This window comes from Rhineura floridana, chromosome 4 (genome assembly GCF_030035675.1).
Source record: "Rhineura floridana isolate rRhiFlo1 chromosome 4, rRhiFlo1.hap2, whole genome shotgun sequence".
Lineage (NCBI taxonomy): Eukaryota > Metazoa > Chordata > Lepidosauria > Squamata > Rhineuridae > Rhineura > Rhineura floridana.
In genome coordinates this window covers 172,480,642-172,507,338 of record NC_084483.1, presented here as the reverse complement: position 1 = coordinate 172,507,338, position 26,697 = coordinate 172,480,642, and positions in this window count along the sequence as shown.

Genomic DNA, 26,697 nt, shown 5'->3' with positions numbered 1-26,697 from the left:
TTTAAATTGCTTCCCTGTGATGTGAGTATTCCTGGGCCTATTAGTGAGCCTGTGAGATGAGCCTCATCATGGTTGTGCAGTTCAAAGACAGTACAAGGCTGCGCACACAGCATGTCTTTAATGCATATTCAAAGTACACTCCCCTCAAGAATCCTGGGAACTTTAGTTTACCCTCACAGAACTACAATTCCGAGCACCCTTAACAAACTACAATTCCCAGGATTCTTGTGGGGGAGAATGTGTTTTGGACTAGCTTTAAATGAATGGTGTGTATGCAGCCCAAGTGGCTCTGGGCAGCCATCCTCCTGTCTCTAATTGACTAACTGAAGTAGGTTGTCATTGGACTCCTCCCCACCTTCAAAAACCCAACTAATGTATGCTTGATGACCAGCATACATTAATTCCCTTAATTATACCAGGCTCCAAATGTAAATAAAATCATACTAGGAAAATTGTTAAATTGAATTTTACCTGTATTAGATTTCTGATTTTGACGAGGCAATGCCTTACAAAAGCCATTACAACCATGTTCTTTGCTCCAGAAGCATGGGATGGGGAAGAGGAAGGATATTCAGTTTGGAAAGGATCTCGGCAGTTCTGATTTGATGGATGAAATTACAGCGATCATCGTTTAGCTCACAAAACAGTATAAATGTCAATAAAATATAGCAAGCTTTTGAATAGCTGCTTTGATGCTTGTGTGTGTTTTTCAGAGTATTCCTGTTTTCTAAATGCATGGCTCCTTTTTCATAGAGGACAATGGGAACCCTCTCCCCAGGTGGTGTCCTTGGTGCACTAACAGACGCTTTGAACTGCAGCCTTCATCTTCTTATTGTAAGAACATGCTAACCTCTCTGGATTTTTGCACTAAAATGTATTCACTGTAGCTGTTAATCAGTGCAGCTTTGGAGCAGTTGAGCTGCGTATAACTTCCCAGTTGTGTAAGCTAGACTCAGAGCTTCCTGACACCAATGGGAGCTTTCGTTCCAATGCCTATAGCAGATGCAGGGCCCCTGATCCAGACTGGGGCTGTAGCAAGGCTAAAAGGTTAAAGCTTGTCTGCTATTTACCCTTCACAAAAACCATTCACACAATTGCTAGTTGCATGAATAGTGCTGTGCTGCATTTGGCCCATTTGCTCATGGAGAAAGGGTAATCAGAAGATGAGTATTCTGGTCAGGAAAATGGGAAATAAGTAAGTTACTGATATGTCTATGTGATTGATTTGGAGAGAGACTTTTTGAGGGCCAGGATGGATTTATCTTTCAGTGAGCATTTGCAGCATGGAAAGGGCATTTTTGGATCTCCTGATCTGTTCCTGCCCCCCCCCCCCAATTGCCTTCTAGCACTGCTTCACTCACTCAACTGATGCTCTGGTACATTTTTAAAAGAGGTTCTTCTTGCTGGTTGTATGATAAAACCAATCAGGATTGATATAGCTGGTTTGATGATGTCATGGGTGCTACATGCCTAGTCGGATTTGGTTCCCTACCCTCACTTTACATTGAAGAATATTCTTCATCTTGTTTTATTTGCCTCCCCCAAAATATTTTTGAAATGGAGGGGGGCGTTTTGCAGGAAGCAAATTGTGGTGTTATTTATTGATACTGTTGTAGTTTATTATTATTATTATTATTATTATTACTATGTTCTGAATTTTTTATTCTATTGTTTTGTTCTTCCTATGGAAGCCACTTTGAGGCCACCTAGTGATGAAAAGTGGCATACAAATATACTAAATCAATAAATGCACACTCACAAACCAATGCTTCCCCCTTTTTAGTTCAGAGAGTGGTTCCTCACTCCTTGCTTTGCCTGATTTCTGTAGAACTCAAAAGTTTGTTAATATTTTGTGACATTTTGCTTGGTCTTAATAAAGGCATTAGCATATATTTAGCATTGTTTTCATAATATTATCCAACTCCAAAATAACTCTGCAAAAGATGGCATTATTACTGATGGTGAGCTGAGAACAAGAGAATGATTTTCCTCAGGTTGCTCACATAGTTGATAGCTAAACTTTGATTTGAACAAAATTCAACGTACACATTCGTCAACTGCTCCATTTGTGACTGAAAAACCAATGGATACTACTTAATTGTTAAAGATATTGTACAATGAAAGGTACAGGTGCACAGGCCAGGAAGCATTAAAAATAACTCTACTTATTTGCTGATCGTGGAGAATCTAATTTTTGCTTTCAGCTAACATTGGTAATGTGCTTAGTGGCATCCGGGTAAGAACCAAAATGTTAAAATTCTGGTTTAAAGATGGAATCCAGCCCAAAGTCTTATCAAAACAGCAGATACCTTATTGGTTCAAGCCAGCTCATCTCAGTTCAAAGTGTCTTCTGACCATTTTGCCTCTTCCTGCATTTCATTTGCTGAACTGCCTCTCACAGCCAGGGGTTCAGCATCATGAGGCCTTGATCAAAGCAAGCACATACCAAATCAACAGCATGAAACTGGCCGCCTTGCAGAACCCGACCGTTTTATGGGGAGACAAGGTTTTGCTCAGTAAGGGTCATGCTTTTGGAAGCAGTTCTTTCTCATTTTCTTGCAGGAAGAGAACTGTTGTCTCATTCCAGTAATTTCCAAACTAGCTAATTCTGTGAACTCAAACAAAAACCTTGGACTTGTGCATAAGTGAATCCTTTCAGATTTTAAAGCAGCCAATTGCAAGATAAGGTCACATGCTGAAAGATGTTTGGTTCAAACTGCAGAGAACTGGTCCTGCTTCTCTAAAGTTTTCTGCGTCTCTCCTACAACTTTCTTCCCCCCTTCCCTGTCTCTGCAGAAGAGACAGCACCATGTGGGAGAACATAGAAAGAAGGTCCATGAGATGAGAGGAATACTTTTCCATCTGGAGACTTAGAGTTTAGTGATGTAGCCTGTATCTTATTTGAAGGAGTCAATTGCTTCTTAATTTACTTTTTCTTTACTGTTTGTGATCTTATGTACCTTTCACAAGCTGCATCATCCATACCTAGCTAAACTGAAGTGTCCTAATCCATTACAATATTGTCATCATTGTTTTTGTTGATATTGTTGTCGCATGCTCTTGGTAAAGACTATCTCTTTGACCCAGCCCATCCATATCTATTCAAGATGGAGATGACCTGCCATAAGCATTTGTCTGCTGAGATTCACTGCTGAAGATTTTCTTCTGTTCCATTCACCATTCCAATATGTCAGCCTTCTTCACCCTGGTGCACTTCAGGTGTTTAAACATAGAGCTCTGCCGGATCAGATGAAAGGCCCATCTAGCCCAGCATCTTCTTCTCGTAGTGGCGAACCAGATGCCTATGTGAAGCCTGCAAGTGGGAAGTGAAGACAACAGCATTTCCTCCCCCCTCATGTTCCCCAGCAAGTGGTATTCAGAGACATAATGCCTTTGATACTGGAGGAAGTATAGCCATCATGGCTGGTATTGATTGATAGCCTTATCCTCCATGAATCTGTGCAATCCCCTTTTAAAGGTGTCCATCACTGCATCTTGTGATAGTGAATTTCATGTTGTAGGACAACTCCCATCAACCCCAGACAACATGGGCATAGTAAGGGATGATGGGAGTTATGGTCCAAAACATCTGGAGGCTTGGAAAGGTTGTATGTTGTATTAAGAGGGTGACCATTTCCACAGCCTCCCTCCCCCATAAAATAGCATTTTTGTAGATGCTTCACATGTTATGTTGTCCTGGGCACTATTCTTCTGCTTTGCTCCACAATTCTCATGCGGCTTTGTCCACCTGTAAGCAATCATTTAATAGCCAAGGCCACGCTAAATGTCTACTGAGAGAGAACCAAGTGATAACTATTTATGAATAGCTGTTTGGTGTGTGGGTTAATGAAGGGGACAGACGTGCAGAATTTGTAGCATTAACAAGAAGCAATATATTATTGGGTTTCTAGGGGGGGAAAGCTCAAAAGGCCTTACTGGGATGAACAAGACTGAAAAAACTCCTGACTTTACTGTTTACTAGCCATTGGTAGCTTTTCCCTGCTTCATTACACAGAAGTTTCTGGAAGGATTGGACTAATTGGGAGGAGCACAGCTGAGAGATCAGATTCATTTGACTGGATCCTAGCCAAGATGCAGGAGGACAGACCTAAGAGTAGGGATAGAAGGATCTGTCAGTTTTGGTTCCCTCAGTTTCTCCTTTTTTTCCTGTGTGAAATTTAGTTCTCCACATTTCTACAGCAATTTGCAATTTTAAAAAATCATCATGAAAATTCATCAGAAGAAAAATCATCTTCTGTGATATGCAATGGGGGAATACACCACTTACCCTTGATATGATTATAAGTAAGTTATAAGTACGTCCCTATCTGCATGGCTATTGGAGGGTATGTGGTTTCTCCTAACCCTCACATTTTTGTAGGCAGTTTTGACTAATGCATGCATTTTTTGTCAGCAATGTTTCCCAATACTATGCATTTTGTATGTTATTTTCACGAATATATTCATTTTTATGTATATTTCCTCTACTATACACATTTTTGTAAAAAATGGTTTGGTTAGAAAACTGCATTGCAAAATTTGGATAAGTGTGAATTTTGAAGGATGGCTGTGTTTTGGTTTTCATATTGTTTCAAAAAGTGTGAATTTGATAGATTCACCTTTAAATGCACCTTTAAACTGAATGGAATTTCTTCCCTATGCCTACCTAAGAGACACAGGAATATTTAGGTGACATATAGGGCACAGACTATCATTTCACTGGTAAGGCTCCTTTGAAATTGTTGATAACAGATTGTTTTCTGTTATGGTTTTCAAGGAGATCATTAACCTAAAGAAAAAAAATTCTTAGCTTTCTGCAGGACTGGTGATTGGAGGGTATGTGATTTATGCTGATATTATATCTTAATATCCTCAATCAAAACAAAAAATTGTATTTTGGATGTAGGTGTTTTTTGCTTGCATGTGCATTTGTGGGTTGGGGGGGTTGGAAGTGGAGTTAACAGAGTTAACACAGGATAATTTACTCCAGTTCCTATGCTGTAAATGGTCTCTTCAGTTGGACTTTTCTGGTGGCTTAAAAAAAGAAGAAAAACCCAGTGATTTATATAATCAAGGAGACTGATGTTGAACTTAGATCCACCTTTGATAAGACATTCTTAAAATGGCTTCTTGGGATGAATTTGCTGAGAGGGTAATTTGACAGAGGGCAGGTGCAAAATGACCTTTCAATTTACACTTCATCATACAACAGCTTTGAAACTGCAGAGAACTCAGACAAAAATTATGTCTAGGTCACTGAAACTAAGACTGAGAAACATACTTAGTTTATTAATATTGCCTCAGACCCCTTCTTAAATGTCTAAACTTCTAAATAATTACACATGCCACTCATACAGCTTCAAATTCCCCTCAGCGTGAATTGATTTTGTATGAGAGCAAAGTGTGCCTCTAAATCTAGCGCAGCAGGAAGATCAAGTATGGGGGAAATAAATATTTACAGGCTTAGTTCTCTACTGAATTCGAATACTGACTTTGAGGTCACTGCCTTGAAAATGGTATTTCGGGCCCCTATAACCAGTATCAGCATTTGGGTAAGGGGGAGATTTATTTATTTATTTACACACAGAGACCTCTTAGAGAAAAGGCAACTATAATCCAGAAAGATAAGCACAACTGCACACAAGCTATGAGAATATCTGAAAACAATTCAGGAAGTGTGACTTTTATTTAACTTGAATGGAAGGGTTGGAGAACAATTTAATCCAGGCTTTTATTTCTTTTACATTTTGAACAAAATAACCTTTGAGGCATCACTTTCTATATCCAACGAGGCATGTGCCTATTCTTTGATGGTCCATTCTTTATGCTAAAAGGAGTCTTTTGTTTTGTTAAAACCGAAAAGGGCTATTACACATTTGCGCAGCAGCAAACTTCAACAGATAGAGTATGAAATATTAAGATTGGCTGAAATTCTGCACCAAAATGTGTTAAGATAGATATTCAAGGCAACATGTGTTTTGGCTCACATAATCATGGCTACCCAAGACACTTTACCCCTCTGATTTTGTTATAATAAAGTTACTGCCTTATGAAAGTGGTACTAATTTTCCTGCTGTGTTCCTCATAATACCTGAACAGATTTCAACCTTGCCTACTTTAAACCTGCAGATTGAAATGGAAGGATGCAAGATTTCTGCAATATTTATCTGCACAATTTCTCATCATGCTATTGCAAAAATAAGCTGCAGCACCTACGTGTGAATAAACTTACGTACAAGTAAGTGCTCTTCCAGCCTGTCATTTCAAGTGACAAGCTATTGCACCTTCTTATAAATCAGGCACCCTAGCCTGAAGTTTAAAGCAGCAAATGGAGTGCCTTCTTTTGCTAAATACAGTTGCAAGTAAGTGACTCAGACTAAGAACAGAAGAAGAGCCTGCTGGAGCAGGTCAACGGTCCAGCATCCTGTTCTCACAGCAGTCAACCAGATATCTATGGGAAGCCCCAAACCAGGACCTGAGCGAAATAACACTCTACTAGTTGTGATTCTCAGCAACTGGCATTCAGAGGCATGTTGCCTCCAACAGGAGAGGTAGAACATAGCCATAGCAGCACTCAGCAGGATTGAACACAGCGTCTCATTCTTCCCCTGCCCTCTCCTATGTTTAATTAGGGGTTAAAACTCTAATTAAATAAATGTTATGGATGCCCCCCCAATTGATTTGGGGCCTGGATCTGGGTTGGATTGGCCCTGGATCATCTTGGGTTGGATCAGGACTAGGGTTGCCAGGCTCAGGGCCTGAGACTGATCCTGTGTCTTTAGGAGAACAGAAAGTCAGCCAATGCAGGTGTTCTTGCAACACTGTAATGGGAAAAACCACAATGTGGAATTCTCCCTCCCCCCTGCACAACTTTTAAAGATACAGAAGACCTCTTGGTTGCTAGGCCCAGCCTCCAAGAGGTCTTCTGTATCTTTAAAAGTTGTGCAGGGGGAAGGAAGAATTCCACTTTGTGGTTTTTCCCATTACAGTGTTGCAAGAACACCTGCATTGGCTGACTTTCTCTTCTAAAGATACAGGATCAGTCTCAGGCCTTGAGCCTGGCAACCCTAGGACTGATCGAAAATGCCAGACCAGGCCCCAGATTTGGGGCGGGGGGAAGTGCACAGCTCTACTGCTCACCCCTAACACACCTCCAGCGAATTAAAAAGCACAGGCCCCAATACTGATCCTTGGGGGGGGACTCCACTTTAAGCCTATATTGAGAGAACTGTCCATTTATTCCTACTCTCTGCTTCCTGTTTCCTAACCAGCTACTCATCCAGAAGAGGACCTCTCCTCTTAGGCCACAGCCGGTAAGCTTACCCAAGAGTCTTTGGTGAGGTACTTTGTCGAAACCTTTTTCAAAGTCTACTTTATATATTTACTTTCTTACATTTATATCCTGCCTTGCTGTTGTCATGGAATCCAAAGTGGTATATATGTGGTTCACTGGGAGTCACCCATCCAGACACTGGCTAGTTCCAGACATGCTTAGCTTCAGCAAGGTGATGGCCTCATGTGCCTTCAGACCATACTATGGTCTAAGCTCACAATGTCAAGTGGCTCACCTGTATCTATATGCTTGCTGGTCCTCAAAGAACTTGAATAGGTTAGTGAGACAGAATGTATCCCAAGCTGTTGTTCCAAGCACTCACTAGAGTGCCTTCCCACACAGAGCTCCATTAATACTTTGCTCAGCCTTGCATCTGTGTCCTATGCCAAGATGACACCATGAATGGGGGTGGGGGGGGAAGTGCTGAAACAATGAAGGCACAGTGGCATGACGTGAAATTAAAAAGAAATATGGCGAGGCATGCTGGCACTGGGGTGGAACAGTGTAAGGCAAAACTAGATGCAGTGGTTACTGTGTAAAACAGGAATGGGGAACCTGTGGACTTCCAGATGTTGCTGGATTACAATTCCGATCATCCCTGACCATTGGCTATAGTGGATGGGACTGATGTAAGAACATCTGTAGGGGCCCCAGGTTCCCCACCTCTCATGTAAATGCATTTAATGTGAAAGCTTTTGTTATTAAAAATATCAGCCTCCAGAAAGCACCAGCAGCCTTGGCACCCTGCCACAGAGCTTGGAAAAGTTACTTTTTTGAACTACAGCTCCCATCAGCCCCAGCCAGCTTGGCCACTGGATTGGGCTGATGGGAGTTGTAGTTCAAAAAAGTAACTTTTCCAAGCTCTGCGCCTGCCAAGAGAGACAGTTCAGCTCTTTCCCTGCCATGATCCTGGCAAGGCAAAATAAGATCCTAGTTTTACTGTTGCTGTGTCTGTTACAATTTTTTTGTAAATTGTTCACCATTCTGGGAACCTTTGTTGAAGTGTGAAACATATCTATTATTTATTCATTTGTTACTACATTCATTCCCAGCCTTTCCTCCAAGCAGCTCAAGGTGGTGTACATGGTGGTGACCCTTCCCTATTTTATCCTCACAACAATCTTATGAGGTAGGCTAGGGCGAGATGCTGTAACTGGCCCAAGGTCACCCCATGAGCTTCATGGCTGAGTGGGGACTTGTTCCCTGATCTCCCAGTTCCTACTCCAACACTCTTAATGACTACACCATGCCAATCATCATCATCATCATCATCTCCTCTTGGAAACTGCAGCTTTCATTTCACAGTAAACCTCCACTGACACCTTAAAATACAATCACAGCAGGGAGAGAAAGAGTTATACAGTAATACCTCAATTAACAAATCCTGCAGGAATGAAACACTTTTAAGCAAGGCTTTTTAAAAGGTGAAACTGACCAGCTTTGCTTTATTATGGATAAACTTTCAAGCCTGTGCCTTTACTGTTAGGTGAAACTGGCTAGCATGTGTCTTTGCTTTGCTATGGATAAACTTTCAAGCCTGTGCCTTAGCTTTAAGGTGAAACTGACCAGGATGTGACTTTGCTTTGCTAGAGTGAAACTGACAAGCCTCTGTGTTTGCTGTGGGTAAAAGAAATCTCTTGCTTTCTCCCAGGTCTAGGGAGGGAAGGATTCAATATAATTCAGATGGGGTGGGGAAGGTGGAGGGTGCCAGGGAGGCACCCTTTAAAGCCCCTGTTGAAGCTGCGCCCACCATCTATGAATGGGTGTAGGAACGTATCCCTCTTCTTTCCATGTTATTCCTACCGCTGGTACCAAGTTTCTTTTAAAGCAGTTGTGTCCCTGGACATTATTTCTTTGTTAACTGAGGAATTACTGCACTATTTTTTAAGGTCCCACCCTAATTCTTCTAATTGAAATCATGGTAAAGGGGAGGTAAGAAATCTTATCATCATCATTATCATCATCATTATCCCCCTGACCCCAACCCTAGCTGCTCAAGCTTCCTCACTGCTGTTATTTACATTACAAATGATGTGCATGTTAGTTGCATTCACACAATTAACCCATTCAGAGTAGATACACATTTACTGCCAGTTCCATTGGCTCCACCTCTCTCTTCTGAAAATGGGGGCACATGACACTAGTCAAACCCTCCCCTTTTTACTGTAAAACCTGGTGGGAGCAGCTAGAGTGCATTTTGTTTAAAAAAATTCAGCTTCAAAGAGATTTTGCAACTGATTTGCAGATTTACCCATTCCCCCTCCAGGGGTGACCAATGGAAACGTTTTGCTGTAGACAACTAGTGTTTTCACAGCCCTAGTTTGGCCCTTAGACTGCTTTTCAAATGGCTCATCTAGTACTGACTGGAATAATGTTCATCAGGGTTTGCTCCCCACTGTTCACCCCAACCAGCAGGCACTTACATCCAGGAAATGTCCTTCTCTCAGTCAGGCACCCTTGGTGAGCCTTCCCCTGTCGGTGTGACCCTCAAGGTAGTGTTGGTCTCTCAATTCCCATCAGCCCCAGGGATGATGGGGATTGTAGTCCAAGACATCTGGAGCACAACTGGCTGGGGAAGTCTAGGCTAATAGCTGGGAAGTGCATCACCATGCTCTGATCTATGAAGTTCTCTTGACCTAAAAGGTAATTGTGAGGCCAAGCCTTTAGTTCATATATCCAAGTGCATTATCCTGAACTGACAGTGGCTGAATATTAACTACGAATAATTTCATGTACAAGTGGAGGCATAACCTTAACAATAAGGTCTATCTGCAGTACTCAAGATATTCATGATTGCTTTTGAGAAATATCATTACCTGCTTTATTGGCTGGTATTAAAAAGTCAAAAGGCTGACATTATACCTTTCTACATCCCTGGCATTTAATCGGCTGCTGTACAGTTTGATTATGGGAATATGGCATTAACTAAGAAAGGGTAATTAGCTCGTTTACTATGAGCAAGCTGCCATCAGTATAGCTGATGGATTACCACAGAAATATTTTGTTCCTTGCCATACCCTCCACCTGGCGCATTACTGTCCCTTCATCTAAGGCATCATTGTCATGGAGGTGGAAAACCTATATCTGGGCTGTACCACTTCTTACCGCAAAGGAGGGGGGAGTTCACAAGACAGAAAGATTGTCCACATAAACAAACAGAAGCAGTTGAGGATAGAACTCTTCTCCCTGACATATCGTCTGCTATGTGTAAAGGATTGCTTTTCTGTAGTGCCACATCTGGACATGTGAGCCCCCATCTGCAATCTGATACTGCCATGATTCAAGCTTCATACCTTAGCAAGCACTAGGCCTAAGCAGGGACAGCCCAAGATATTATCCCACTCCCTGTTCAAGCTGCATAATATACCTGAACATGCACAGAATTGTCTGTGAGTTGGGAGCAGGGAACCTGTGGCCCACAGATGTGTTTTTTTACATTTACACCCTACCTTTCTTCCATCAAACATAAGAACATAGGAAGCAGCCTTACACTGAGTCAGACCATCGGCCCATCCAGCTCAGTGTTTTCTACACTGACTGGCAGCAGCTCTCTTCAGGCAGAAGTCTCTCCCAGCCCCACCTGGAGATGCTAGAGATTGAACCCAGGACCTTCTGTATGTAAGGCAGATGCTCTACCACTGAGCTATGGCCCTTCTCCCAAATTACAGAAATGTAGGAAACTGCCTTATACTGAGTCAGACCCATGGCCCATCTAGCTCAGTGTTGTCTACACTGACTGGCAGCACCTCTCCAGGGACTGGGAGTCATCAGAGAGTCTTGCCTAGCCTTACCTGAAGCTGTTGGGAATTGAACTTGGGATCTTCTGCATGCAAAGCAACTGCTCTACTAGGGTTCCAGGGAATCAGCCATCCAGGCACTGACCAGGCCCATACCTGCTTAGCTTCAGCAAACTGTGCCTTATGTGCCTTCAGACTATACTCTGGGACCTCGTCCCTGAACATCAACTCCCGTCATCCCTAAGTATTTGCCTCACTGAACTGGGGCTCAATGGGACTTGGAGTCCAGCAACTTCTGGAGAGTGCAGGATTCCCATGCCTAACTTAAAGGGACTTTTTATTTCAGATCAATGGGTAGAGCAAATGCAATCCACACTACTTTGTCACCTAACTCCTTTTTCCATATATGCACATATATGGCCCCCCAAAACCCAAAGAAGTGAAGTAGAGCCAAAGATAATATTTACTACAAACTACAGTATATCCTGTGGGTTGATGGAAGCATCTATCCCCATCACATATTTCCCCCTGCATTTATCCATGCAGAATTATTTGTGGAACCTGATCCTACCCATGTACTCAAGAGGAATGACAGTGGCCTGCCACTACCACCCTTTAGCATCTATCACTTGTAGCAACTGCCTCACTTTGCTGGAAAGTAGAGAATCTATCATAAAAACCCTAGTCTTGCTGTACAAAAGAGCCACACCTTTGTTTACTGTACTTAGCATAGTGGTGAAGTCTAGAGCTGGATGGTTGAAAGGATCATTTCTGTTACACTTTTAGAAAGAAGAACCCACCCCAGTTCTCAAGGGAAAAGGATAGAGGAAAATGCAGGGTTGTGAACTCTGCTCCTTCTTTCAACTTGGGGAAGGGCCATAGCTTAGTGGTTGAGCATCTGCTTTGGATGCAGAAGGTTCCAGGTTCAACTCCCAACATCTACAGGTAGGGCTGGGAGTGTTCCCTGCTTGAGAACCTGGAGAGCTGCTGCCAGTCAGTGTAGTCAGTACTGAGCTAGATGGACCACTGCCTGTCCTATGATAAGGCAGGTTCCTATGTTCCCAAGATACTGCATCTTGCTTCTTTAAGTAATGGTTTCCCTGCCTGCAGTCAGTACTTAGGTTACCTGCTACTCATTTATCAAAGTGCTTCATGTCATTATTTTTATGATCTTCAGTGGACCCAAAATAGGATTATTGTGCTAATAATATGTAAAATGCAATACTGTAGGATGGAAACAAGAATTAGCCTGCTAAATTCAATATCAGTTGTCCTCTGAATTTACGCATAGAGCAAGTTTATTAGTTCCAGATACCATCACCCTAAACTGTTGTTTATTTGCTTATTATTTATTTTATAAATGTATTATACCATTTAATATAGAAATAAATCTCTAAGCAGTTTACATAATATAATCAGAAAAAATCAATATGAATTCATATAAAAATACAACAATCAAATAAAAGTTTTTAAAAGCTAAATGAAAACAATAAAACTATATACCATAGATCAAACTGAGCAGTGTACAAAAAAAGGAAAAAAGTTTAAAAATAAGGAATCAGAATCCAGGAAATCCTGGGTAAACAAATATGTGCATTTAAAACTGGTTGTTGTCTCTGCCTCTAGAACCATCTCCAAATATCACTGGAAACTGCAGTAGAGTGCTCTTTGCACTCAGGTCCTGCTTGTGGGTTTCCCATGGGCAACTGGTTGGCCACTGTGAGAACAGAATGCTGGACTAGATGGACCATTGGCCTGATTCAGCTTCATATATTCTTATGTTAACCATCTAGGGGAGAGCATTCCAAATAATGGGTGCCACCACCAAGAATGCCAGCTTCTGAGTGTTATCAAATAATAACCTGGTGGTCATAGAATGACCAGCAGAGCTTCTTCAGAAGATCTTAAGGCTTGGTTTGGTCTGTATTGTTTAGGAGGTCTGCGAGGTACCCTGGTCTCAAGCTGTTTGGGGTTTAAAATGTCAAGAACCAAACCTTGAACCTAGCTAATAGGCAGTCAGTGTTTTTTCGGTGCCTATCATTCAGTCTTTAGTCAACACACATAGGAAAAGAAAATGAAAGGATGGCATGCCCCCTCAGCTTGGCTTTGGGATAGGGAGGTGATGAAATGCTTGTATCAGTAGTTGACTGATCTGGTTCATCCAGCTGGGTGAAGTTACCCAAAAAAGATAACACTGGAAGGCTCTCTCCAACTGTATCCTCAAGCTATAAGGTAGCCACACTTCACTGATGCCTGTTGCGAATCCTTCTCATTAATAGAGTGTTGGCCTTTATATCCAGCTATGATCTTGAGTCTTCATTCTGGTGGGGAAGTGGCAACACATCCTGATACCCCAGCACCAGAACATGACTACAATATCTAATCTATACATTTGCTGGATCATTCAATGCATTCTGCAGCATCCAACATGGATGCAAAATTTCCTGCCCCTAAAACAGGGTGTTGCTGGACTACAACTCCCATTATTCCAGACGATTGGCTGTTCTGGCTGGGGCTGATGGGAGCTGGAGTCCAACAACATCTGGAGGGCTCCCCATCCCTGCTGTATGAGGTATTATCATGCTTTTCATAGGTTCAGTTTTGCCATTACATCAGGCCATGGCTCAAGAAGCTTAATTATGGTTTGGCATGACTGAAAAAAATCATGGTTTGTATTGGCTGGCAAACCACAATCAGATACTATCACAGTCTGAAATTGTTTCACTGAGTCCTCCATGCAGAAACATGACATGATCCTCTCTGAATGAGATGCTAAATAACATTTTATATCGTGGGGAACAAAGGATGTGAGACAAGATTACAATAAATGGCTGGAGTCCTTCAGCCACTTGCTGAGAAACAGGGTAAGGAAATAATAGTACCCCCTGCTATATCCTGGAATTGAAAGGTACACTTGGATAGAATATTAACTGAAAATTATCTCAATTATACCCCAACAGTTGGAAGTAGCATAACTGCTGGCACAAGAGATCTCAGTATACTTGGAATTTAATCAGCTTTATGCCCCCAAACAGAGTCCTGAGAAACAATAAGCCCAACATCTGATTCACAAGCTATTCTCTAGTCTAGGACATTCCACTGTATATTCTTGGATTTCAAGGTTTTTCTTATATAACTAACAGTGCAATCCTATCTATGTCTACTCAGAAGCAGATCCTACTGAATTCAGCAGAGTTTACTCTCAGGTAAATTGTGCTAGGATTGCAGCCTAAATCCCTTGTTCAGATGTGGGAAACCTTTGGCCCTCCAGATGTTGCTGAACTACCATTCCCATCATTCCTGGCCATTGGCCATGGTTGCTGGGGCTGATGGGGGTGGTAGTTGAGTAACATCTGGAGAGCCAAAGGTTCTCCCACCTGCCCTAGTTCCTCCACCATAGCATCCTTGTACTTCTAAAGACACTTCCCTCTCCCCTTCCTTTCTCGTCTTTTAGCCCTTCCCTACAAACTGCAGAGTCATCCCCTTTTCCCATTGTCTGCTCCATGTCTGCCATCAAAGGAACCCTCCCCTTCTTAAAGTATCAAGGGGATAGTTTGCCTAAAATGGATCAATTTTTGCAGTGGAGTTATATTTGATTTACAGTAAAGGCTTTGTGCATTGCAACCCATGGAAACACTATGCATTTAAAAAAAACTCCAGTTCTGTAATTGTATTATTTTTTGTAAAACTCTGAGCATTTTATGAATTAGGATGATGCACATTTATCAGAGCCATCTGCTTCTGCTTCTGTACGGTAAGCAGACCACAAGGAATGCTTGAACCAACCATGGTACAGAATTTCCCACTAAGGTTATAAGCCAGAATGTTCCTGCCTCTGTGTGCCTCCAGTCCTCTGGATCATTTGTCCCTTTATTTGTCTGGTTAGGTTTTCTGAGAAGGAAATGATTACTGAAAATCATTTTCGCTAGAATCTCAGGACATAATAATTGCATCAAATCGTGTCATCTTATTTATGTATTTGTCATGTGCTCTCTGGGACTATCAAATTCAACATCCTTGGTCTGTTAGTAGCCTATAATAATGCATTTAAGTCAGGCTTGCTGTTTGCGTACAGAAGGGCAAATAAATAAATAAAGATGAAGTGCGTCTTGGATTAGGCTGTTTTTAAGTTTTCAAGCAGCAACTTTGTTATTCCTATAAGTTTGATGACGCTAGGGGACTCAGAGAGGGAGGCTGAGGATGCAAAGCAATGTACTAATTTCAGGACTTAATTGTATGATGAGCACATGATGACCAGATGCGAAGGAAGCAAGTGTCTTTCTCAGTGGTGCAGGTCAGGGAATTTTGTTTTTTTTTTTTCAATAATTTTTATTCAGATTTTCATAAAACATACAAGACAAAATCATAAAACATTCAAAGACAAAAAACAAAATCAAAAATAGTTAAACAAAAAGAAAAAAAGAAAAGAAAAAAAAAACAAAAATAAAAAATAAAGAGTAAAATATTGACTTCCCATTTGTCAAAGATCAAATCAGTTATAAGTCTATAATATATAGCAATCCTGTCTCTTAAGTCATATTATAAAATCACTTTCCTCCAGTAGTTATCTTACTTAATCATCAAATCTCATAAACATTACTTTATTCTTTCCACAAAAAGTCAAAGAGAGGTTTCAATTCTTTAAGAAATATATCTATCAATTTTTTTTTTCCAGATAAGCATATCGATTAATCCATCTCATTACTAATTATGATAATCTTATTGTCATAACCATAGTCAAAATAAACATTTCAATTAATCCATCACATCAGAATCTGTTAGGTTCAGTAATTTCAGTAGCCATTGTTATATTATCTCTATTAGTTCCATTTTCCATCTTCCATCTTCAGTAGTCTTGTTAAGTCCAGTAATTTCAATATCCAATCTTCCATTATCAGTATTCCATAATAATCTTGCTGTCAAAGCCATAGTCATATAGTAAGAGTCTGATGGGAATTACCTCTATCCCAAATATTTTCTTGCCATCCATTCTGAATAAGTTGCTGAAATACTGCTGTAAAATCATATCTCTGTTCTTTTTTTCAAAATACACTGGGTCATCTCTTAAAAGTTTTTCCATTGTCACATGGCTGCAGTTAATTCCATAGATTTTCTCTATATTGGGCTCCATCACATCATTCCAGTCCAGAAGATAATCCATGCCATTGATAACTTTATCTCTAGAATCTTCATTAATTTCTTCAGAGATAACATTGAGTTCCAAACAATAGATTTTATTTCTAAAGTCCATAGACTCCAAATCTTGTTCCTGTTCCACGTTTGTTCCAATCTCCGGGATCTCCTCTCTCACAGGGACCCCTATTCCAGTCTCCAGGGTCTCCTCTCTCACAGGGACCCCTGTTCCAATCTCCGGGGTCTCCTCTCTCACAGGGACCCCTTCCAGGGTCACCTCTCTCACAGGGACCCTTATATCTTTAATCTCCTGCTTCATTTTACTCAATTCAATTTTCGTTATCTCAATCTCATCCATTATTCTCTGAAACATAGTTATTTCCAGATTCTCAGCCACTTTCTTAATTGCCATTTTAAAAGGAAAATATAGGAAAACCACTTCTTATTTCAGCAACAATTGGGTTAATACTCCAAACTTGGTGACATCACAGTACAAACAGAGCAGACAGCCTTATCTCTCCAATAGTTAAGTAAACAAAATGCAGTTCCCAGGATCGAAACAATTAATGGCAATCGTCAAGAAACAGATTCGTCAAAATAAAATAGACCAAAAAGAGAGTAGTCTCAAAACAGTATAATATTTTTCAAAATAAAAATCTGGAATAGAAATCCCTCTTCTGTGTGTATCTTTAGAATGCAAATCCAGGACAGCTTTTTGCAACAAAAACAGAGATAAGCTATTAATTAGTGCGTAGCAGAGAGAAGTTACGGCTCCCCAGTGAGATGTCAAAAACCGATCAATCTGGCAAATCTCTTTTAAACAGCAACAATTTAAGTCAAGTAAAAGAAAAATATAGAAAGAAGGGTGCTTGCCTGTTAGTGCGTTCTCTCTTAGAAGATAAGATGAACGTTCGCTTTAACAGATAGAGCTTGCTGTTGAAAATCCGTCCCACCTTCGTCGGCTGGACCTCGTCCCATAAATTAATGAGATCTGGTCGTCCCAACAAAAATAGGCTTTGAGGTTAATCTCTTCGTTTCTCCCTACCCGGGAGAAGTTTAATCAGTCAAAAAAAAAAGAAAAAACTGACTGATATATCTGAATAAGCTTCTTTTGAGGCAGGAGCCCGTCTCAAAAGCAGGCACAGGCTAAGTCACCCTTCCCGGAAGTCCCAGGTCAGGGAATTTTGAAGCTCTGCTCAGCCCTCTGTGAAAAGCTATGTCTGCCAACATTCCCTGCTCTGCATTATGTTAGCTGAGGCTGCATTAACACTGCTTAACTCCCAGAACTTGGGACTCAATAGTTTCACTCAGGTAAACACTGGGCTGGCCCTACCACTAGGTAGAGCAGGGGTGGGGAACCTTTTTCAGCCCAAGGGCTGCATTCCCTTTTGGGCAACCTTGGGGAAGGGCACATGCCAGTCTTGGGGGAGGGGGGCACAGAGGCAAAAAAGTGAGTGGAGCAATCAATGTAGACATTCAGTAGCTAGCTTTTACATACACTTCCACACCCCTCTCTGTCTTCCATCCTGGGAAGCAAGATGCACGATCAGAGTTCAAGGCTGCATTCTGGGCAAAACCCCTCAAGCAGGGGCTGTGCCCTGGGGTGAGTTCGAAGGTTTGAGATAGAGAGGTTTGGAGGCCGCATAAGGCCTCTGGGTCTGAAGTTCCCCACCCCTGAGGGTAGAGACTCAGACAGCTGATTTGGGGGGATTTTGAAAGGGAAGCAAATTGTTTGCTGTTGCATTTTTATTTTTATTGCTAGGGAGGTGGATTGGTAATTGTGAAATTTACTTCCTCAGGTGCCAAAACTTGGTTGGCCCAGGGCACAGTGTACCTTGACTTGGGGGTGGGGTGGGGTGGGACACCAAATTAAACCAGAACTGTCACTAGAAGCTAAAATGATGAAACTGAGGTTCTCATACTTTGGACATATCATGAGAAGACATGATTCATTAGAAAAGATCATAATGCTGGGAAAAACAGAAGGGAGTAGAGAAAGAGAAAGGCCAAACAAGAGATGGATTGATTCCATACAGGAAGCTGCAGACCTGAACTTACAAGATCTGAACAGGGTGGTTTATGACAGATGCTATTGGAGGTCACTGATTCATAGAGTTGTCATAAGTCGTAATCAACTTGAAGGGATATGACAACAACAACAATGCCACAGAAGATCTTTGTTTCAAGTCAGGTAAAGATACACTATAAATTATTCCAAAATAAATTCTACTAATATTTGTAGTTGGTTTTTTAAAGTGTACTATTTTATTTTATTCAGCCCACGTTTTCTGCAGCTCTTAGAGAGTGATAGCAATGTGTTCACTAATGGTGCAATCCTATACTCCCTCTCTGACTCTCCGACACTAGAGGCCTTCAAGAGGCAGCTGGACAGCCACCTGTTGGGTATGTTTTAGTTTGGATTCTTGCACTGAGCAGGGGGTTGGATGCGATGGCCTTATAGGCCCCTTCCAACTCTATGATTCTATGATTCCATGATTCTATTAACATCTTATGGCTCAGGGGTCATAGGATGTTCAGATCTCCCTCTCTACAGTCAGATTGGGAAGTTCTGTGGTCAGAGGACTCTTTGCTTTGGTCATGGAAAGCCATGATCCTTTGTGCTCCAGTGCTGGTGGGGGTCAAAATGGGGCATTCGTGATTTATAACAGATGCTATTGGAGGTTGCTGATTCATAGGGCCGCCATAAGTCATAATCAACTTGAAGGCATATAACACACACACTGTGCCTCAGTGAGCCTAACACCCTGACCTGCACAGATGTGTTCATTTCCACACATCACAGTTCAAGAAGGGGAGAGCTACAGAAAGATAAAAAGCGCTGATGGCAATTTATTAATGGACGTGGTGAAGGAACTGTAGTCTCTGATTCATTGTATGCAACTAAAGGTATTGCTTCCCCAATAACTAAACAAACCCATGTAGTATTTTATGTTTCTGTTGTAACCAATATCCATTCAATAGCTAGTAGCCAAGATGGCCATTAGTCAGGTTCAGTTGCAAATATGCCTGTGAATACAAGGGTGGAGGGGAAACAGTGGAGAAGGGTAATTGACCTGCTTAAGGGCTTCCTGTAAACATTTGGTTGGCCACTGTGGGGAACAACATACTGGAATACTGGTTTGATCCTGCAGGCCTCTCCGTATATTCTTAACCCCCAGAAATTGAATGCAGTGTGTAAACAGTTTGAGGTCATGTAAGTCCCATTGATTTCAACGGGGCTACTCTCAGTATAGCTAAGGCTGCAACCCCTAACCCTGCTCACCTGAGAGTAAGTCCCATTAAATTCAATAGGACGTCTTACTTCTGAGTAGACATGGTTAGGATTGCGCTGTAATTTTGCACACTGAGTGGAACAAGAGTAAAAATGGGTCACCTACTAGTAGCTTTCGACTGAGAGGGGAAAATAAATACTTTCCAAAATCAAATTTAATATTTCTTCCCCTCCCCTGCCTGCTGTCAAGGCTGTATGCATTTTGCATGTGTGTGCATGGAAGAAAAGGAGAGATACCAGTAAAGTTTTCCCAGGTTACACTCAGAAAGAACTTGGGGGGCTCACTTAAGTTTGCCTCAATGGAGAGGTGAGCTTTATGAGTCCCGAATCACAACTGAATCATAATTACCAGCTTCCCCTGTGCAATGTCACCAAGTGACATTGCTCCATTATATTTCAGAGAGGGATGGGAGGATCTGTCAGTTGTGGTTCTCTCAGCTTCTAAGTTTTTCAGTCTTAAATTCTCCACATTTCTGCAGCAATTTGCAATTAAAAAAAAATCCTCATGAAAATTCTTCAACATTTTTGTGCAAGTTCCTCCTAATAAAACACATTTCCAGAGCTTGGAAGTAACTAGTTACAAGTAACAAATTACTTGTAATTCATTACTTTTTTGAGTAACGAGTGGGTAATTCCTTTACATTTTGATTGCAATAGAACTAGGAGTAATTTTACTACTTTTGTGGAGTAACTGTAACGTTTCCAGAATTACTTTTGGGCATTACTTGGGGGGGCAGGGGAAATCTTCTGCTCCTCTGATTTGTGGATGAAAATCATGTGCCTCAAACTGGGCTTCTGTGCAGTGTCGTTCTTTCCTCATGCTCTGTGGATGGGTAGGAGGCGACGAGGGAGGCGGTGGAGAGTGAGACGGGGTGGAGTGGAGAAAACAATTATTTTAAAAAATAGATAGTGGTGGTGAAGAATGGAGTGGAGGGAAAAAGGATCCGGAGGTCAAGAACATGGATAAAGGAGGAGAAGGAGGCAGCAGCAGAATGGAGAGAAAGAACTGTGGAGGGGAAAGATGACAGTGTGTGTGTGTGTGTGTGTGTGTGAGAGAGAGAGAGAGAGAGAGAGAGAGAGAGAGAGAGAGAATACTGTGTTTGTACTTGGCACACAAAGTGGCCTCCACCACCCTCTCCGGCTACTGTGCTGCATTTGCAGTATTTTAACTTTTTTGCATCTCAGGGGAAAATGTTTGCTTGAGTGAGTGTCCCTTAGTTGGTGGCAGGGCAGGGTCTGGGAGGTGGTTAAGTGAGAGAGACTATGCTGGCTGGCTGAGTGGGGGGGTTGCACTTGGTTTGATGTGCAAAGATCTTAGTGGCCTCAGCCTCCCTCCCCATCTCCCTTACCAGCGGAGAGACCACCATTGCTATCTTATGAATAAAAATAATTATTCTACTACCTCTGTATGTGTTTGTTTATTTTTAATGTTGTTTTAGGCTACTCAGATGTGCAGCAGCCAAGGCAGCACTTTGTAGGCTTTTTTCTAAAGAAACTGAAATGTAATTGTAGTGATTACTTTGGAGGAAAAGTAATCAGTTACTTTCTGAGCCATTGTAATTGTAACAGTCATTACTACTTTTTTGGGCCATGTAACTGTAATTTATTACTTTTTAAAAGTAATCTTCCAAGCTCTGCACATTTCTGTCTGCAGTTTTGACTTATGTGCACATTTTGTGACCATTTTATTTGGGGATATGACAGATGATTTGGAATTAAGTTTTTTAAGACAGATGAACCTAACTAAGGCTAATCTAATAGTGATCCTGAATACAAGCTCAACAAGCAGCAACTGTATTTGTGTAATTTTCACTGAGATATTCATTTTTATGCGCATTTTCTCTCAATATATGCATTTTTGTAAACTGCATTGCAAAATTCAGATAGGCGCACATTTCCAAGGATGGCTGCGTTTTTGGTTCTCATATTGTTTCAGAATGTTCAAATCTGATAGATTGGGCTTCGAATGTGAACTGAATGAAATTTCTCCTACATCCCTAGATGGAGAACAGAGTCCATGGGTGAGGAATGGACTATCTCCATCAATGCCTTGTACGGGGATGGGCCCCTCTCACATATCATAAGAACATAAGAACATAAGAAGAGCCTGCTGGATCAGGCCAGTGGCCCATCTAGTCCAGCATCCTGTTCTCACAGTGGCCAACCAGGTGCCTGGGGGAAGCCCGCAAGCAGGACCCGAGTGCAAGAACACTCTCCCCTCCTGAGGCTTCCGGCAACTGGTTTTCAGAAGCATGCTGCCTCTGACTAGGGTGGCAGAGCACAGACATCACGGCTAGTAGCCATTGATAGCCCTGTCCTCCATGAATTTGTCTAATCTTCTTTTAAAGCCATCCAAGCTGGTGGCCATTACTGCATCTTGTGGGAGCAAATTCCATAGTTTAACTATGCGCTGAGTAAAGAAGTACTTCCTTTTGTCTGTCCTGAATCTTCCAACATTCAGCTTCTTTGAATGTCCACGAGTTCTAGTATTATGAGAGAGGGAGAAGAACTTTTCTCTATCCACTTTCTCAATGCCATGCATAATTTTATACACTTCTATCATGTCTCCTCTGACCCGCCTTTTCTCTAAACTAAAAAGCCCCAAATGCTCAATTCTGCTTCTGCAGGAGTCACCCCCCCCCATGCAATTGCTCCATTAGCTTGCAGGACAGCACCTTGCAGGGAGAGGTAATTTTGCAGGTAATTTGTTTGGATTGGAAAAAAACTCTAAATTCTTCTAATTATGGGGAAAGATCTCTGGTAATTTCTAATCCAATGTTGTTGTTTTTAAAAAAGGCATAAATATGGACAGTTATTGACTAGGGAAATTTAATAGAAATTAGAGGAAAGAGATGGAGAACCGTTGGCAGATGTTGTTGGACTGCAACTCTCCTCAGTCCCAGCCAGCATGGCCAATGGTCAGGGATGATAAAAGTTGCAGAGATTGTCCCTGTTAAATAGGAGAAGTTGATACACATGAAACTATGTAGATAAAGGTATATATAACACCATCTAAAATTAGTAAAGGTTTTGTTCCTTAAAATAATAGTATTTCTCAATGCTTAGACAATACCTGCCCTGGGCTCCTGCTGGAAGGAAGGGTGGGATATAAGTTGTGACTGTCCTGAAGCTCTAGGCTACAAACCTGGATCATGTTCTCAACTTCTTTGGTAATGACTCCACGGGCTTTTATTATTCATAGCCAGTGCATTATGATTTTTGCTGAAAGAGAAATTCATTTGTTTGATTTTCCACTTGCTACAGTTCCAAGCAATACATCAATCTTTTAGTACTTTCTCAGCATGAATGCAGTTGCACACAGTCAGCAGAAAATAAAGAACCCCAAAGCAGAAGAACGTAAGGAGAGCATTGCTGGGTTAGATCAAAGGCCCTTCTAGTCCAGCATCCTGCCTCTCCCAGTGGCCAACCAGATGCCCCTTGGAAGCCCACAAGGAGGACATGAGAGCCATAACCCTCTCCCTTGTAGTGTCTCTTGCTTGCTCCAGTCCACCTTCATTTTGATTGTTCTTTTCTCCTGCACTTTTCCCAGCTCTACAGTATTGTTATGTGTGCCTCATTCTCCAAGGGGTAAGGTGTCTCAGGGGTTCCAGCACATATCTTGGGTTTTGTTTCCTTGGAATAAAAGTCACTGGAGATGGATGGCATTTTCTGTTATTTAAGTCTTATTTACACGTATTTCTATTTATTAAATTTATATCTCACCTTTTCTCCCAAAGGAGCCTAGGGGGGCAAACACAGGCTGAGCATAAAATGGAAGCTTCACAGCATTAACACTGCCAACAGATCTTGCTTCCTATTAGGTTTCTGGGAGGGAGGCCCAAAGCCATAGGTTTGGATTCAGCGCAGAGAGCCATCATGCCTCCATGTGTCTCTTCTCAGCCCAGTACAAGGCTGCCAGTTCATTTTTCTCCTTCACAGACACGTGTACCTTGATGACACCACCTCTAGCCTAGGGAGTGGCCCAAGTTTAACATCAAAGCTGATACTTAACAGACTCCGCTAGAGAGATTAACAGTCCATTTTTCTTTGCAGAAAACCCATCCTAGAGATATTAAGTCACAGGCTCAGAGGGAACCCCAAAGACTAGACCCCTAAAGATACAACAATATTCTTTTTGAGATCCAGCAATAATTGTACATATTCCAAATATAGTCACACTAATGATTTGAATAAATCATTAGGGACCATAGTGGTGAGGTAATTTTTAAAAAAATGTAAAGTGCACATCTAGTCCATTGTACGTATACTTATTTTTTTTTCTGGGGAAATCCACCAACCTTCTCCTGACCTTTCAAGTCTTGTATACAGCTGCAGAAAGACTTGCGAAGCAGTTAAAAATGTCTCTCCACAGCTCAGCAAGATGTGAGTCAAAGAGGTTTCCCCCCCTTTTTCCTCACTCAGGGAGAAAGAACAGGGAAATCTCCCTCACTCAGGCAGAGTCTCTGAGAGGCATGGAAAGTAGTAAGACATTTCATTGCTTCAGGCATCCCCATAGCTCAGTGGGTTAAGCACTGGACTTCCCCACCCCACCCGTTCAGAGTTTTAGCATCCAAAAGGTTAAAACAAAACTATTCCTGCACTTGTGCTTCTGTACAATCAGGACTTTTGTGTGTGTGACAATACTCACACACAGTACTCATACCGGCATGTCTTTTTTTTTTTTTGCTGCCCATGGCAGCCATTTTGTGTTGGCACCCATGACTCTTTTATCCAGATACGAGTATTGGCACCTCATTTTATTTTATTTTATTTTATTTACTAAAAAAGCACTGGGTACGATGAAGTAGTATCAGGGCCAGCCCAGGAAATTTTACTGCCTGAGGCAAAATACAAGAAGCCAACCCCCCACACGCAAAAAATTATTTATACAGAAGTCAACCAGATTGGAGCTGAACCTTATTTCAAAACTGGAGACAAGGCAATGTCCTCCACTGCACTTGAGGGCAGGAGGCTAGATTTGGGGATGCCAGGCAGATCAGGTGTTCTGTCCTCCAGCACCCACTGCTGCTGCTCAGTATTTTCTGCTTGAGGCAGCTGCTCCCTCTGCTGAATAAAGCTGTCCCTCAGTAGTAGTAAAAGTGGCCCATTCATCCAGCATCCTGTTCTCACAGTGGCCAACCAGATGCCTATGGGAAGCCCACAAGCAGGCCCAGAGCGCAAGAGCATTCTCCCCTTCTGCGGTTCCCAGCAACTCTAACCCTGGAAGCAGAAGATAGCCATCATGGCTAGTAGCAAATGATACACTTATCCTCCATGAATTTGTCTTGTTCTCTTTTAAAGCCTTCCACGTTGATAGCCATTCCTGCCTCCCGTGGGAGCAAATTCCATAGTTTACATATGAGTTGTACAAAGAACTTTGTCCTGAATCTAATAGTAGTGTAGGCATAAGACTTGTTTTCCATTCTGCCCCATATTACACATGTAGCACTGTTTCTGTTCCATTGCAGTTTGTCTTCCCCAAAAACTGCGCTACTCATCTTGCTGTCTGCTGTGGCAAAATTATGCAACTTATGTCATTTACATAATTATTTATGTAAATTACATTGTCATTACATTATTCCACCCCGGTCATTTCCCTGAAAAGGAAATGCAATGCAGATGGGAAAAAGGAATCAGTTACATACATTTGCAGACTGAAAGCAACAGCAACAGTGAGTATCGATTGTATCTGCTGGATTGATTTCCATTCTGGACATGGGGCAAATAAGCAAACATTAGCAATTTCTGCTACCGTTTCTGTTTTTATCAGAATTCTCCTGCATCTCTAAATAGTTATAATACAAACTGCAACACTGCTGTAAATGGAATGTGAAAGGGGGGCTGTCATGTAATTGTGGAGAACCTGTAAGGACAGAAATACAAGCCTGGTTTATTGATTGAGTTCAACCAGTCCACTGGTGGAAGGCTCGTGCTGCAATTCCAGTCAAATTTAGAAAAAATCTCCACAAACCAGGGTTTAAAAACAATGGAAGAGCAACAGAGAAAACACTGAAATGCAAAAGTTTTGTTGCAATATCATCTGGAGTCTCAGTAATAGACAAATGAATTAATGATACTAATTGCAGAGAAAGAAGAGGGGAGGAGGGGAGAATTCAACCTTAAACAATTCCTCAACATGCTCATCCAGGTAGGCAGTTGTGGTGGATGATGGAAACTAATGTACTACACACGCACTGCCACTCAAACTCTGAATTGATTTGACAGCTTACTTTGCTCAGCAAGTTCTGCAGATAAAGGTATTCTGTCTAGACTTTCTGCTATTTTTACACAACTCTCAACAAAACCTTTATCAGCTTTAAGAACCCGTTGAAAGCGAGACTGAAATCTGCAAATCGATAAAATCCAATGGGACTGGATAATGGAAAATGCCCCTTTTCGCTCCACATCCTCCAGGATATGTGAAAATGCTCTCAAAACTCTCCATCGATGGTATATGCACCCTGTACTTCTGAATAAGGTTACCAACTTGGGTGAATCTCTTTGCTGGAGAGACCATGGAGAATCTGCCTTGTTATTTCACATGTAGTGGACCTATCCTAAGGTGCTTTGGGGACAAAGTGTTTGCAGCGGATGAAATGATAACAGGTCAGTCTGTTATTCTAGATCCTAGAATCACTTTACTTTCCATTTATTACGAGGAGGCACAAGACCTCACCCGTAAAAAGCTTCTTACGCATATTATGACAGCAGCCCAATTGTCTGTTGATAGATTCTGGAGATCCCTTAATACAGACATGATGGAGGAACTCTGGGACCTTGCACTTATGGAAACATTTACAGAAGCTATGAGGGAGTGTAGGACACAAAATATTGGACAAAGTTTATTTGGTTTGGCTTCTGTTTATTACATTAGCTGTGATGAAAGAGCATGGGTATAGACCACCAGTGACCCACAGTGAGTTGTGGAGGGATACTTTTGTTTGATGTACTTTTTGTCAACCTTCTGTTTCTGATACCCTTGGACATGATATCTATGGAGAGGGAGGGAAGGAGAGAAGTTTATTTGACATTTGATTTTATTTGTACAATTCATGCTTAAAAACAAATAAAAACATACAAAACCCCTAATGTACACATGCCCCCACTATTTCTTAAAGGGATCCTCAAAATATCTCCTGGTACCAGAAAATGTAACCCTGCCACCCTTCATAATGCCGAGTTTGACAGAGCCAGTTTGTGGA